Genomic DNA, 12,403 nt, shown 5'->3' on the forward strand with positions numbered 1-12,403 from the left:
GCTGGGCAGTGGGTGTTCTCAGGCCAAGAGAGAAGTCCTTGTTCTGTGCTGCACCTGCTGGGTGGTTCAAGGGTTCTCTGACCTTCCTCCTCTGGAAGCTTTTCAGAGCTGAGGCTACCCCTGGGCTGCGAAAGCAGAGAGGCGTAGAGGCCTTTCACACTGAAGGCGTGGGCTGGTTTCCCAGGGAGAAAGTGTACGTCGCCCACACCCACACCCCCACCCCACCCCAGCTGGAGGCGTGCAGGTTGACACCATTTTGTTCTGCCCACGGAAAATACAAAGAGGCGTACACGATTTGGGCTGTCTGGCGAAAGGATTCTGAATCGCTGGCACCCTGAGTACCTTTCCTGAAGTTTGCCTCCTAGCTGGTTAAACTCGGCGTTCAGAGGCGAGATGAGAACAGACTTGCTCAGCGTGCGGCGACGAGCCTTGATGCCCTGCCCTAAACGTTTGTGCTTCTGGCCAGCGTCGCGCAAGTACTTTGACACGTAGGATTCTTACCTTTACTCTAAGCTGTCCCTGTTGGCTGAAGCAGTCGGCGTGTCTGTATCGCAGCCTGGGAGGCAGGGCGTTGGGGGAGTCCGCCAAGTGACTGGCCTCCATCATAGCTGAGAAAGTGCGTCGAGGTTTTCGGGAGCCACTTACAGGGAAAGGTTGCAATTCGGAATTGGAGACTGTGCTGGCAAACGTCAGCAGCTCCTCTCCCTCGCAGTGCTCTGGGTGTGCCGACTCCTAACAGCCACCACGGTCCCCAGCTTGTGAACGGTCCCACTGCGAGCCGGTTTCATCCGTGAAAGATCCACGTGAGGCCGATCTCCAGCGATCGGGCTCCACGCCTTGAGCCTCTGGGACAGGGCAGCCCTGTGCCGATGTGCCCACCAGGGGACGCAACCGAAGTTTACTTACCACGGGAAAGCGCATCAAGGCCTCGTGTTCTCTCCATGAGATGAACGCGAGCTTGAAGGGTGACGCGTCAGAGTACACTGTGAACAGCTCGCCGGTACGCCTGTCTTGCCCCCTCTCACGGTCTCACGCACCCGGGCTCAGTTCCCTGTTGGAATGCTGAGTGGGAGCGCCAGCCTCCCTTCTGGACTCTGAAGCCTTCCGCCCCTAATGGCAAGTCTGTGTGCCTCTCACGTGGGGGGGCGGAATGAGGTCGCCCGCAGAGGTTCTGACATGAAAGAACTAAAGACGCGTGGTGCTGAGGAGCTGGTTCCTCATGGAGGGAGCCCAAAGGCCAGAACGCCGAAGGTCTCTTCCAAGGCTGCCGGACGCTCTGCCCTTCTAGGCCTGAGATACGGACCTTGTGACGGCACGGAAAGCCTGCGAGATTTAGGAGACATCGCCAGTGCAAGTGGCAATCCGGAAGGAAGACACTTCAAGGCGGAGGGTCCTTTCCTGCACAAAACTGCGCCCTAGCATTTAACTTCACAGAACAGGTATCCTCGCACGCCTGTGGCTTACTCTACAGAAAGGACACTGTGAGCAACCTCTTCCGAAAAGCCTTCGCCAACGGCTTGGAGACAACAGCAAGCGAGCGCAGTGGAGGCACAGACCATTATCCTAGATAGCAGCACAGTGTCTCTAGCAGAGATCGCCTCCCGGAGGATACTTACGCCACACCGAGGTTCCAGCAGGGAGTTTTGCCTTGTAGCAGTACAACTCACTCAAGAAACAGGGCTGAGGTGTAGGGCTAATCTGACGTGCGCTCACTCTATGTGTCCGCGAGAAGGTTTCACGGAGCAGAAGGCATCACCGACCGCGACCACGTGTGTGCACCCAAGAAGCCCTGTGCCGTGGGTGTTCTCAGGCCGACCGAGAAGACCTAGGTGTGTGCTGTACCCGCTCTCGGTGGTTCACACGTTGCGTGACCCTGTGCCTTTGGAGGGTTTTCAGGGCGGGTGGCACCTCTGCGCTGCGAGCGCGAAGAGGCGTAGAGGCCTTTCACACTGGAGGAAGGGCCTGCATCTATCTCACGGAGAAAATGTGTACGTCGCCCGGCAGATGGAGGCGCGCTCTTGACACCATTTCTTCTGCCCGTTTAAAACACAAGTATTTGTACTCGATCCGGGCTGCCTGGTTACATGCTTGGCAGTCCGCATCACCCCGAGTACCTTTCCTGAAGTTTGATTCGTAGCTGGGTAAACTCGGGCTTCAGAGGCTAGATGAGACCCAACGTGTTCGGCTTGTGGCGAAAGCCTTTGACCAGAGGCCTATACGCTTGTGCTCGTGGCGAGGGCTAGGCAAGAACGTTTACGCACTGGGTTTTTATCTTTACTCCAAGCTGCCCCTTTCGGCTGCAGCAGGCGGCGTGTCCGTATCCCAGCCAGGGAAGCAGGCCCGTGGGGGAGTCTGCCAGGCGACAGGCCTCCACTCTAGATAACGGCGAAAATGCATCGAGGCCTTCGGAAGCCCCTCTCAAGGAAAGGCTCCTCTCCGGACTAGAAGACTTTGCTAGCGGACTTCAGCAGCTCCTCTCCTTCAGGGTGCTCCGGCTGTGAAGACTAGTGAAAGCCACCATGGTCCCCAGCTTCTGAACGGCTCTTTCCCGAGTTGGTCCCATCCGTGGAAACGCCGAAGGGGCTGATCTCAACCGATCGGGCTGCGCACCGTGAGTCTCTGGGGTAGGGCAGCCCTGAGCCAGTGTGCCACCCAAGGAATGAAAAGCCAAGTTTCCTTACCCACAAGAAGGCACACTGAGGCCCGGTGTGTTCTCTATGAAATTTACGTGGGCTTGAAGGGTGATGCCTATACTACATTGTGGAAAGGCTGGGTCTTACGGCTCTCTCTTTCTCCCTCTCTCGGGCCCATACCCTGGTGCTCAGCTCTTGTGGGAATGCTGAGTGAGAGACACCGCCACTGTGCTGGACTCAGAAGGCTTCCTCCCTTTATGGCAATTCTGTTTGTCTCTTACGTCGAGGAGCAATGGAGGGTGCGCACAGGTATTCTGAAATCAACTGGCTGACGACAGAGGCTCCGGGGGAGCTGGTTTCTCGGTGGAAGGAGCCAAAAGGCCCGCCTTCCTATGGTCTCCTTTAGAGCTGCCGGACACCCGGCCGTCTGAGGCCTAACAATTGGACATTGTGACGGCATGGCATGGAAACCCTGGGAACCCTAAGACACGGTGGAAGTGCGGTTCGCAAGCTGGGTGCCAGGAACCTTCAAAGCACAGTGTGGTTTCATGTACGAAAGCGAGCCCAAGCGTCTGAGGCTGGCAGCCTCTTGCTTGCGAGGCTTGGTGTCCTCGTGGGCCTGACGGCTACTTCCCTGTTTCCGGCACCCTCAGGAAACTCTTCAGAAGAGCCTTCGGAAGCCGCTGAGAGAGAACAGCTGCGAAGTGGAGGCACAGAGCAGTCACCTCGATACCAGCCCCGTGTCCCAAGCAACGATCCTTCCCCGGAGGGTTCTTAACCCACCCAGGGATTCAAGCAGGGAGTTTGCCTTGTCCAACTTGCACAGGAAACTGGCATGAGAGGTAGGGCTCATGTACTTGCGTTCACACGACGAGGCCCGGAGAAGTTCTCACGGAGCCGAATCCAGCACCCTTCCTCCACCACGTGTGTACAACAAAGGAGCGCTGGGCAGTGGGTGTTCTCAGGCCAAGAGAGAAGTCCTTGTTCTGTGCTGCACCTGCTGGGTGGTTCAAGGGTTCTCTGACCTTCCTCCTCTGGAAGCTTTTCAGAGCTGAGGCTACCCCTGGGCTGCGAAAGCAGAGAGGCGTAGAGGCCTTTCACACTGAAGGCGTGGGCTGGTTTCCCAGGGAGAAAGTGTACGTCGCCCACACCCACACCCCCACCCCACCCCAGCTGGAGGCGTGCAGGTTGACACCATTTTGTTCTGCCCACGGAAAATACAAAGAGGCGTACACGATTTGGGCTGTCTGGCGAAAGGATTCTGAATCGCTGGCACCCTGAGTACCTTTCCTGAAGTTTGCCTCCTAGCTGGTTAAACTCGGCGTTCAGAGGCGAGATGAGAACAGACTTGCTCAGCGTGCGGCGACGAGCCTTGATGCCCTGCCCTAAACGTTTGTGCTTCTGGCCAGCGTCGCGCAAGTACTTTGACACGTAGGATTCTTACCTTTACTCTAAGCTGTCCCTGTTGGCTGAAGCAGTCGGCGTGTCTGTATCGCAGCCTGGGAGGCAGGGCGTTGGGGGAGTCCGCCAAGTGACTGGCCTCCATCATAGCTGAGAAAGTGCGTCGAGGTTTTCGGGAGCCACTTACAGGGAAAGGTTGCAATTCGGAATTGGAGACTGTGCTGGCAAACGTCAGCAGCTCCTCTCCCTCGCAGTGCTCTGGGTGTGCCGACTCCTAACAGCCACCACGGTCCCCAGCTTGTGAACGGTCCCACTGCGAGCCGGTTTCATCCGTGAAAGATCCACGTGAGGCCGATCTCCAGCGATCGGGCTCCACGCCTTGAGCCTCTGGGACAGGGCAGCCCTGTGCCGATGTGCCCACCAGGGGACGCAACCGAAGTTTACTTACCACGGGAAAGCGCATCAAGGCCTCGTGTTCTCTCCATGAGATGAACGCGAGCTTGAAGGGTGACGCGTCAGAGTACACTGTGAACAGCTCGCCGGTACGCCTGTCTTGCCCCCTCTCACGGTCTCACGCACCCGGGCTCAGTTCCCTGTTGGAATGCTGAGTGGGAGCGCCAGCCTCCCTTCTGGACTCTGAAGCCTTCCGCCCCTAATGGCAAGTCTGTGTGCCTCTCACGTGGGGGGGCGGAATGAGGTCGCCCGCAGAGGTTCTGACATGAAAGAACTAAAGACGCGTGGTGCTGAGGAGCTGGTTCCTCATGGAGGGAGCCCAAAGGCCAGAACGCCGAAGGTCTCTTCCAAGGCTGCCGGACGCTCTGCCCTTCTAGGCCTGAGATACGGACCTTGTGACGGCACGGAAAGCCTGCGAGATTTAGGAGACATCGCCAGTGCAAGTGGCAATCCGGAAGGAAGACCCTTCAAGGCGGAGGGTCCTTTCCTGCACAAAACTGCGCCCTAGCATTTAACTTCACAGAACAGGTATCCTCGCACGCCTGTGGCTTACTCTACAGAAAGGACACTGTGAGCAACCTCTTCCGAAAAGCCTTCGCCAACGGCTTGGAGACAACAGCAAGCGAGCGCAGTGGAGGCACAGACCATTATCCTAGATAGCAGCACAGTGTCTCTAGCAGAGATCGCCTCCCGGAGGATACTTACGCCACACCGAGGTTCCAGCAGGGAGTTTTGCCTTGTAGCAGTACAACTCACTCAAGAAACAGGGCTGAGGTGTAGGGCTAATCTGACGTGCGCTCACTCTATGTGTCCGCGAGAAGGTTTCACGGAGCAGAAGGCATCACCGACCGCGACCACGTGTGTGCACCCAAGAAGCCCTGTGCCGTGGGTGTTCTCAGGCCGACCGAGAAGACCTAGGTGTGTGCTGTACCCGCTCTCGGTGGTTCACACGTTGCGTGACCCTGTGCCTTTGGAGGGTTTTCAGGGCGGGTGGCACCTCTGCGCTGCGAGCGCGAAGAGGCGTAGAGGCCTTTCACACTGGAGGAAGGGCCTGCATCTATCTCACGGAGAAAATGTGTACGTCGCCCGGCAGATGGAGGCGCGCTCTTGACACCATTTCTTCTGCCCGTTTAAAACACAAGTATTTGTACTCGATCCGGGCTGCCTGGTTACATGCTTGGCAGTCCGCATCACCCCGAGTACCTTTCCTGAAGTTTGATTCGTAGCTGGGTAAACTCGGGCTTCAGAGGCTAGATGAGACCCAACGTGTTCGGCTTGTGGCGAAAGCCTTTGACCAGAGGCCTATACGCTTGTGCTCGTGGCGAGGGCTAGGCAAGAACGTTTACGCACTGGGTTTTTATCTTTACTCCAAGCTGCCCCTTTCGGCTGCAGCAGGCGGCGTGTCCGTATCCCAGCCAGGGAAGCAGGCCCGTGGGGGAGTCTGCCAGGCGACAGGCCTCCACTCTAGATAACGGCGAAAATGCATCGAGGCCTTCGGAAGCCCCTCTCAAGGAAAGGCTCCTCTCCGGACTAGAAGACTTTGCTAGCGGACTTCAGCAGCTCCTCTCCTTCAGGGTGCTCCGGCTGTGAAGACTAGTGAAAGCCACCATGGTCCCCAGCTTCTGAACGGCTCTTTCCCGAGTTGGTCCCATCCGTGGAAACGCCGAAGGGGCTGATCTCAACCGATCGGGCTGCGCACCGTGAGTCTCTGGGGTAGGGCAGCCCTGAGCCAGTGTGCCACCCAAGGAATGAAAAGCCAAGTTTCCTTACCCACAAGAAGGCACACTGAGGCCCGGTGTGTTCTCTATGAAATTTACGTGGGCTTGAAGGGTGATGCCTATACTACATTGTGGAAAGGCTGGGTCTTACGGCTCTCTCTTTCTCCCTCTCTCGGGCCCATACCCTGGTGCTCAGCTCTTGTGGGAATGCTGAGTGAGAGACACCGCCACTGTGCTGGACTCAGAAGGCTTCCTCCCTTTATGGCAATTCTGTTTGTCTCTTACGTCGAGGAGCAATGGAGGGTGCGCACAGGTATTCTGAAATCAACTGGCTGACGACAGAGGCTCCGGGGGAGCTGGTTTCTCGGTGGAAGGAGCCAAAAGGCCCGCCTTCCTATGGTCTCCTTTAGAGCTGCCGGACACCCGGCCGTCTGAGGCCTAACAATTGGACATTGTGACGGCATGGCATGGAAACCCTGGGAACCCTAAGACACGGTGGAAGTGCGGTTCGCAAGCTGGGTGCCAGGAACCTTCAAAGCACAGTGTGGTTTCATGTACGAAAGCGAGCCCAAGCGTCTGAGGCTGGCAGCCTCTTGCTTGCGAGGCTTGGTGTCCTCGTGGGCCTGACGGCTACTTCCCTGTTTCCGGCACCCTCAGGAAACTCTTCAGAAGAGCCTTCGGAAGCCGCTGAGAGAGAACAGCTGCGAAGTGGAGGCACAGAGCAGTCACCTCGATACCAGCCCCGTGTCCCAAGCAACGATCCTTCCCCGGAGGGTTCTTAACCCACCCAGGGATTCAAGCAGGGAGTTTGCCTTGTCCAACTTGCACAGGAAACTGGCATGAGAGGTAGGGCTCATGTACTTGCGTTCACACGACGAGGCCCGGAGAAGTTCTCACGGAGCCGAATCCAGCACCCTTCCTCCACCACGTGTGTACAACAAAGGAGCGCTGGGCAGTGGGTGTTCTCAGGCCAAGAGAGAAGTCCTTGTTCTGTGCTGCACCTGCTGGGTGGTTCAAGGGTTCTCTGACCTTCCTCCTCTGGAAGCTTTTCAGAGCTGAGGCTACCCCTGGGCTGCGAAAGCAGAGAGGCGTAGAGGCCTTTCACACTGAAGGCGTGGGCTGGTTTCCCAGGGAGAAAGTGTACGTCGCCCACACCCACACCCCCACCCCACCCCAGCTGGAGGCGTGCAGGTTGACACCATTTTGTTCTGCCCACGGAAAATACAAAGAGGCGTACACGATTTGGGCTGTCTGGCGAAAGGATTCTGAATCGCTGGCACCCTGAGTACCTTTCCTGAAGTTTGCCTCCTAGCTGGTTAAACTCGGCGTTCAGAGGCGAGATGAGAACAGACTTGCTCAGCGTGCGGCGACGAGCCTTGATGCCCTGCCCTAAACGTTTGTGCTTCTGGCCAGCGTCGCGCAAGTACTTTGACACGTAGGATTCTTACCTTTACTCTAAGCTGTCCCTGTTGGCTGAAGCAGTCGGCGTGTCTGTATCGCAGCCTGGGAGGCAGGGCGTTGGGGGAGTCCGCCAAGTGACTGGCCTCCATCATAGCTGAGAAAGTGCGTCGAGGTTTTCGGGAGCCACTTACAGGGAAAGGTTGCAATTCGGAATTGGAGACTGTGCTGGCAAACGTCAGCAGCTCCTCTCCCTCGCAGTGCTCTGGGTGTGCCGACTCCTAACAGCCACCACGGTCCCCAGCTTGTGAACGGTCCCACTGCGAGCCGGTTTCATCCGTGAAAGATCCACGTGAGGCCGATCTCCAGCGATCGGGCTCCACGCCTTGAGCCTCTGGGACAGGGCAGCCCTGTGCCGATGTGCCCACCAGGGGACGCAACCGAAGTTTACTTACCACGGGAAAGCGCATCAAGGCCTCGTGTTCTCTCCATGAGATGAACGCGAGCTTGAAGGGTGACGCGTCAGAGTACACTGTGAACAGCTCGCCGGTACGCCTGTCTTGCCCCCTCTCACGGTCTCACGCACCCGGGCTCAGTTCCCTGTTGGAATGCTGAGTGGGAGCGCCAGCCTCCCTTCTGGACTCTGAAGCCTTCCGCCCCTAATGGCAAGTCTGTGTGCCTCTCACGTGGGGGGGCGGAACGAGGTCGCCCGCAGAGGTTCTGACATGAAAGAACTAAAGACGCGTGGTGCTGAGGAGCTGGTTCCTCATGGAGGGAGCCCAAAGGCCAGAACGCCGAAGGTCTCTTCCAAGGCTGCCGGACGCTCTGCCCTTCTAGGCCTGAGATACGGACCTTGTGACGGCACGGAAAGCCTGCGAGATTTAGGAGACATCGCCAGTGCAAGTGGCAATCCGGAAGGAAGACCCTTCAAGGCGGAGGGTCCTTTCCTGCACAAAACTGCGCCCTAGCATTTAACTTCACAGAACAGGTATCCTCGCACGCCTGTGGCTTACTCTACAGAAAGGACACTGTGAGCAACCTCTTCCGAAAAGCCTTCGCCAACGGCTTGGAGACAACAGCAAGCGAGCGCAGTGGAGGCACAGACCATTATCCTAGATAGCAGCACAGTGTCTCTAGCAGAGATCGCCTCCCGGAGGATACTTACGCCACACCGAGGTTCCAGCAGGGAGTTTTGCCTTGTAGCAGTACAACTCACTCAAGAAACAGGGCTGAGGTGTAGGGCTAATCTGACGTGCGCTCACTCTATGTGTCCGCGAGAAGGTTTCACGGAGCAGAAGGCATCACCGACCGCGACCACGTGTGTGCACCCAAGAAGCCCTGTGCCGTGGGTGTTCTCAGGCCGACCGAGAAGACCTAGGTGTGTGCTGTACCCGCTCTCGGTGGTTCACACGTTGCGTGACCCTGTGCCTTTGGAGGGTTTTCAGGGCGGGTGGCACCTCTGCGCTGCGAGCGCGAAGAGGCGTAGAGGCCTTTCACACTGGAGGAAGGGCCTGCATCTATCTCACGGAGAAAATGTGTACGTCGCCCGGCAGATGGAGGCGCGCTCTTGACACCATTTCTTCTGCCCGTTTAAAACACAAGTATTTGTACTCGATCCGGGCTGCCTGGTTACATGCTTGGCAGTCCGCATCACCCCGAGTACCTTTCCTGAAGTTTGATTCGTAGCTGGGTAAACTCGGGCTTCAGAGGCTAGATGAGACCCAACGTGTTCGGCTTGTGGCGAAAGCCTTTGACCAGAGGCCTATACGCTTGTGCTCGTGGCGAGGGCTAGGCAAGAACGTTTACGCACTGGGTTTTTATCTTTACTCCAAGCTGCCCCTTTCGGCTGCAGCAGGCGGCGTGTCCGTATCCCAGCCAGGGAAGCAGGCCCGTGGGGGAGTCTGCCAGGCGACAGGCCTCCACTCTAGATAACGGCGAAAATGCATCGAGGCCTTCGGAAGCCCCTCTCAAGGAAAGGCTCCTCTCCGGACTAGAAGACTTTGCTAGCGGACTTCAGCAGCTCCTCTCCTTCAGGGTGCTCCGGCTGTGAAGACTAGTGAAAGCCACCATGGTCCCCAGCTTCTGAACGGCTCTTTCCCGAGTTGGTCCCATCCGTGGAAACGCCGAAGGGGCTGATCTCAACCGATCGGGCTGCGCACCGTGAGTCTCTGGGGTAGGGCAGCCCTGAGCCAGTGTGCCACCCAAGGAATGAAAAGCCAAGTTTCCTTACCCACAAGAAGGCACACTGAGGCCCGGTGTGTTCTCTATGAAATTTACGTGGGCTTGAAGGGTGATGCCTATACTACATTGTGGAAAGGCTGGGTCTTACGGCTCTCTCTTTCTCCCTCTCTCGGGCCCATACCCTGGTGCTCAGCTCTTGTGGGAATGCTGAGTGAGAGACACCGCCACTGTGCTGGACTCAGAAGGCTTCCTCCCTTTATGGCAATTCTGTTTGTCTCTTACGTCGAGGAGCAATGGAGGGTGCGCACAGGTATTCTGAAATCAACTGGCTGACGACAGAGGCTCCGGGGGAGCTGGTTTCTCGGTGGAAGGAGCCAAAAGGCCCGCCTTCCTATGGTCTCCTTTAGAGCTGCCGGACACCCGGCCGTCTGAGGCCTAACAATTGGACATTGTGACGGCATGGCATGGAAACCCTGGGAACCCTAAGACACGGTGGAAGTGCGGTTCGCAAGCTGGGTGCCAGGAACCTTCAAAGCACAGTGTGGTTTCATGTACGAAAGCGAGCCCAAGCGTCTGAGGCTGGCAGCCTCTTGCTTGCGAGGCTTGGTGTCCTCGTGGGCCTGACGGCTACTTCCCTGTTTCCGGCACCCTCAGGAAACTCTTCAGAAGAGCCTTCGGAAGCCGCTGAGAGAGAACAGCTGCGAAGTGGAGGCACAGAGCAGTCACCTCGATACCAGCCCCGTGTCCCAAGCAACGATCCTTCCCCGGAGGGTTCTTAACCCACCCAGGGATTCAAGCAGGGAGTTTGCCTTGTCCAACTTGCACAGGAAACTGGCATGAGAGGTAGGGCTCATGTACTTGCGTTCACACGACGAGGCCCGGAGAAGTTCTCACGGAGCCGAATCCAGCACCCTTCCTCCACCACGTGTGTACAACAAAGGAGCGCTGGGCAGTGGGTGTTCTCAGGCCAAGAGAGAAGTCCTTGTTCTGTGCTGCACCTGCTGGGTGGTTCAAGGGTTCTCTGACCTTCCTCCTCTGGAAGCTTTTCAGAGCTGAGGCTACCCCTGGGCTGCGAAAGCAGAGAGGCGTAGAGGCCTTTCACACTGAAGGCGTGGGCTGGTTTCCCAGGGAGAAAGTGTACGTCGCCCACACCCACACCCCCACCCCACCCCAGCTGGAGGCGTGCAGGTTGACACCATTTTGTTCTGCCCACGGAAAATACAAAGAGGCGTACACGATTTGGGCTGTCTGGCGAAAGGATTCTGAATCGCTGGCACCCTGAGTACCTTTCCTGAAGTTTGCCTCCTAGCTGGTTAAACTCGGCGTTCAGAGGCGAGATGAGAACAGACTTGCTCAGCGTGCGGCGACGAGCCTTGATGCCCTGCCCTAAACGTTTGTGCTTCTGGCCAGCGTCGCGCAAGTACTTTGACACGTAGGATTCTTACCTTTACTCTAAGCTGTCCCTGTTGGCTGAAGCAGTCGGCGTGTCTGTATCGCAGCCTGGGAGGCAGGGCGTTGGGGGAGTCCGCCAAGTGACTGGCCTCCATCATAGCTGAGAAAGTGCGTCGAGGTTTTCGGGAGCCACTTACAGGGAAAGGTTGCAATTCGGAATTGGAGACTGTGCTGGCAAACGTCAGCAGCTCCTCTCCCTCGCAGTGCTCTGGGTGTGCCGACTCCTAACAGCCACCACGGTCCCCAGCTTGTGAACGGTCCCACTGCGAGCCGGTTTCATCCGTGAAAGATCCACGTGAGGCCGATCTCCAGCGATCGGGCTCCACGCCTTGAGCCTCTGGGACAGGGCAGCCCTGTGCCGATGTGCCCACCAGGGGACGCAACCGAAGTTTACTTACCACGGGAAAGCGCATCAAGGCCTCGTGTTCTCTCCATGAGATGAACGCGAGCTTGAAGGGTGACGCGTCAGAGTACACTGTGAACAGCTCGCCGGTACGCCTGTCTTGCCCCCTCTCACGGTCTCACGCACCCGGGCTCAGTTCCCTGTTGGAATGCTGAGTGGGAGCGCCAGCCTCCCTTCTGGACTCTGAAGCCTTCCGCCCCTAATGGCAAGTCTGTGTGCCTCTCACGTGGGGGGGCGGAACGAGGTCGCCCGCAGAGGTTCTGACATGAAAGAACTAAAGACGCGTGGTGCTGAGGAGCTGGTTCCTCATGGAGGGAGCCCAAAGGCCAGAACGCCGAAGGTCTCTTCCAAGGCTGCCGGACGCTCTGCCCTTCTAGGCCTGAGATACGGACCTTGTGACGGCACGGAAAGCCTGCGAGATTTAGGAGACATCGCCAGTGCAAGTGGCAATCCGGAAGGAAGACCCTTCAAGGCGGAGGGTCCTTTCCTGCACAAAACTGCGCCCTAGCATTTAACTTCACAGAACAGGTATCCTCGCACGCCTGTGGCTTACTCTACAGAAAGGACACTGTGAGCAACCTCTTCCGAAAAGCCTTCGCCAACGGCTTGGAGACAACAGCAAGCGAGCGCAGTGGAGGCACAGACCATTATCCTAGATAGCAGCACAGTGTCTCTAGCAGAGATCGCCTCCCGGAGGATACTTACGCCACACCGAGGTTCCAGCAGGGAGTTTTGCCTTGTAGCAGTACAACTCACTCAAGAAA

Source organism: Delphinapterus leucas, chromosome 20 (assembly GCF_059928025.1).
Source record: "Delphinapterus leucas isolate spDelLeu-1000000601 "Yukka" chromosome 20, BTC_Dleu_Yukka2, whole genome shotgun sequence".
In the NCBI taxonomy this organism is placed as follows: domain Eukaryota; kingdom Metazoa; phylum Chordata; class Mammalia; order Artiodactyla; family Monodontidae; genus Delphinapterus; species Delphinapterus leucas.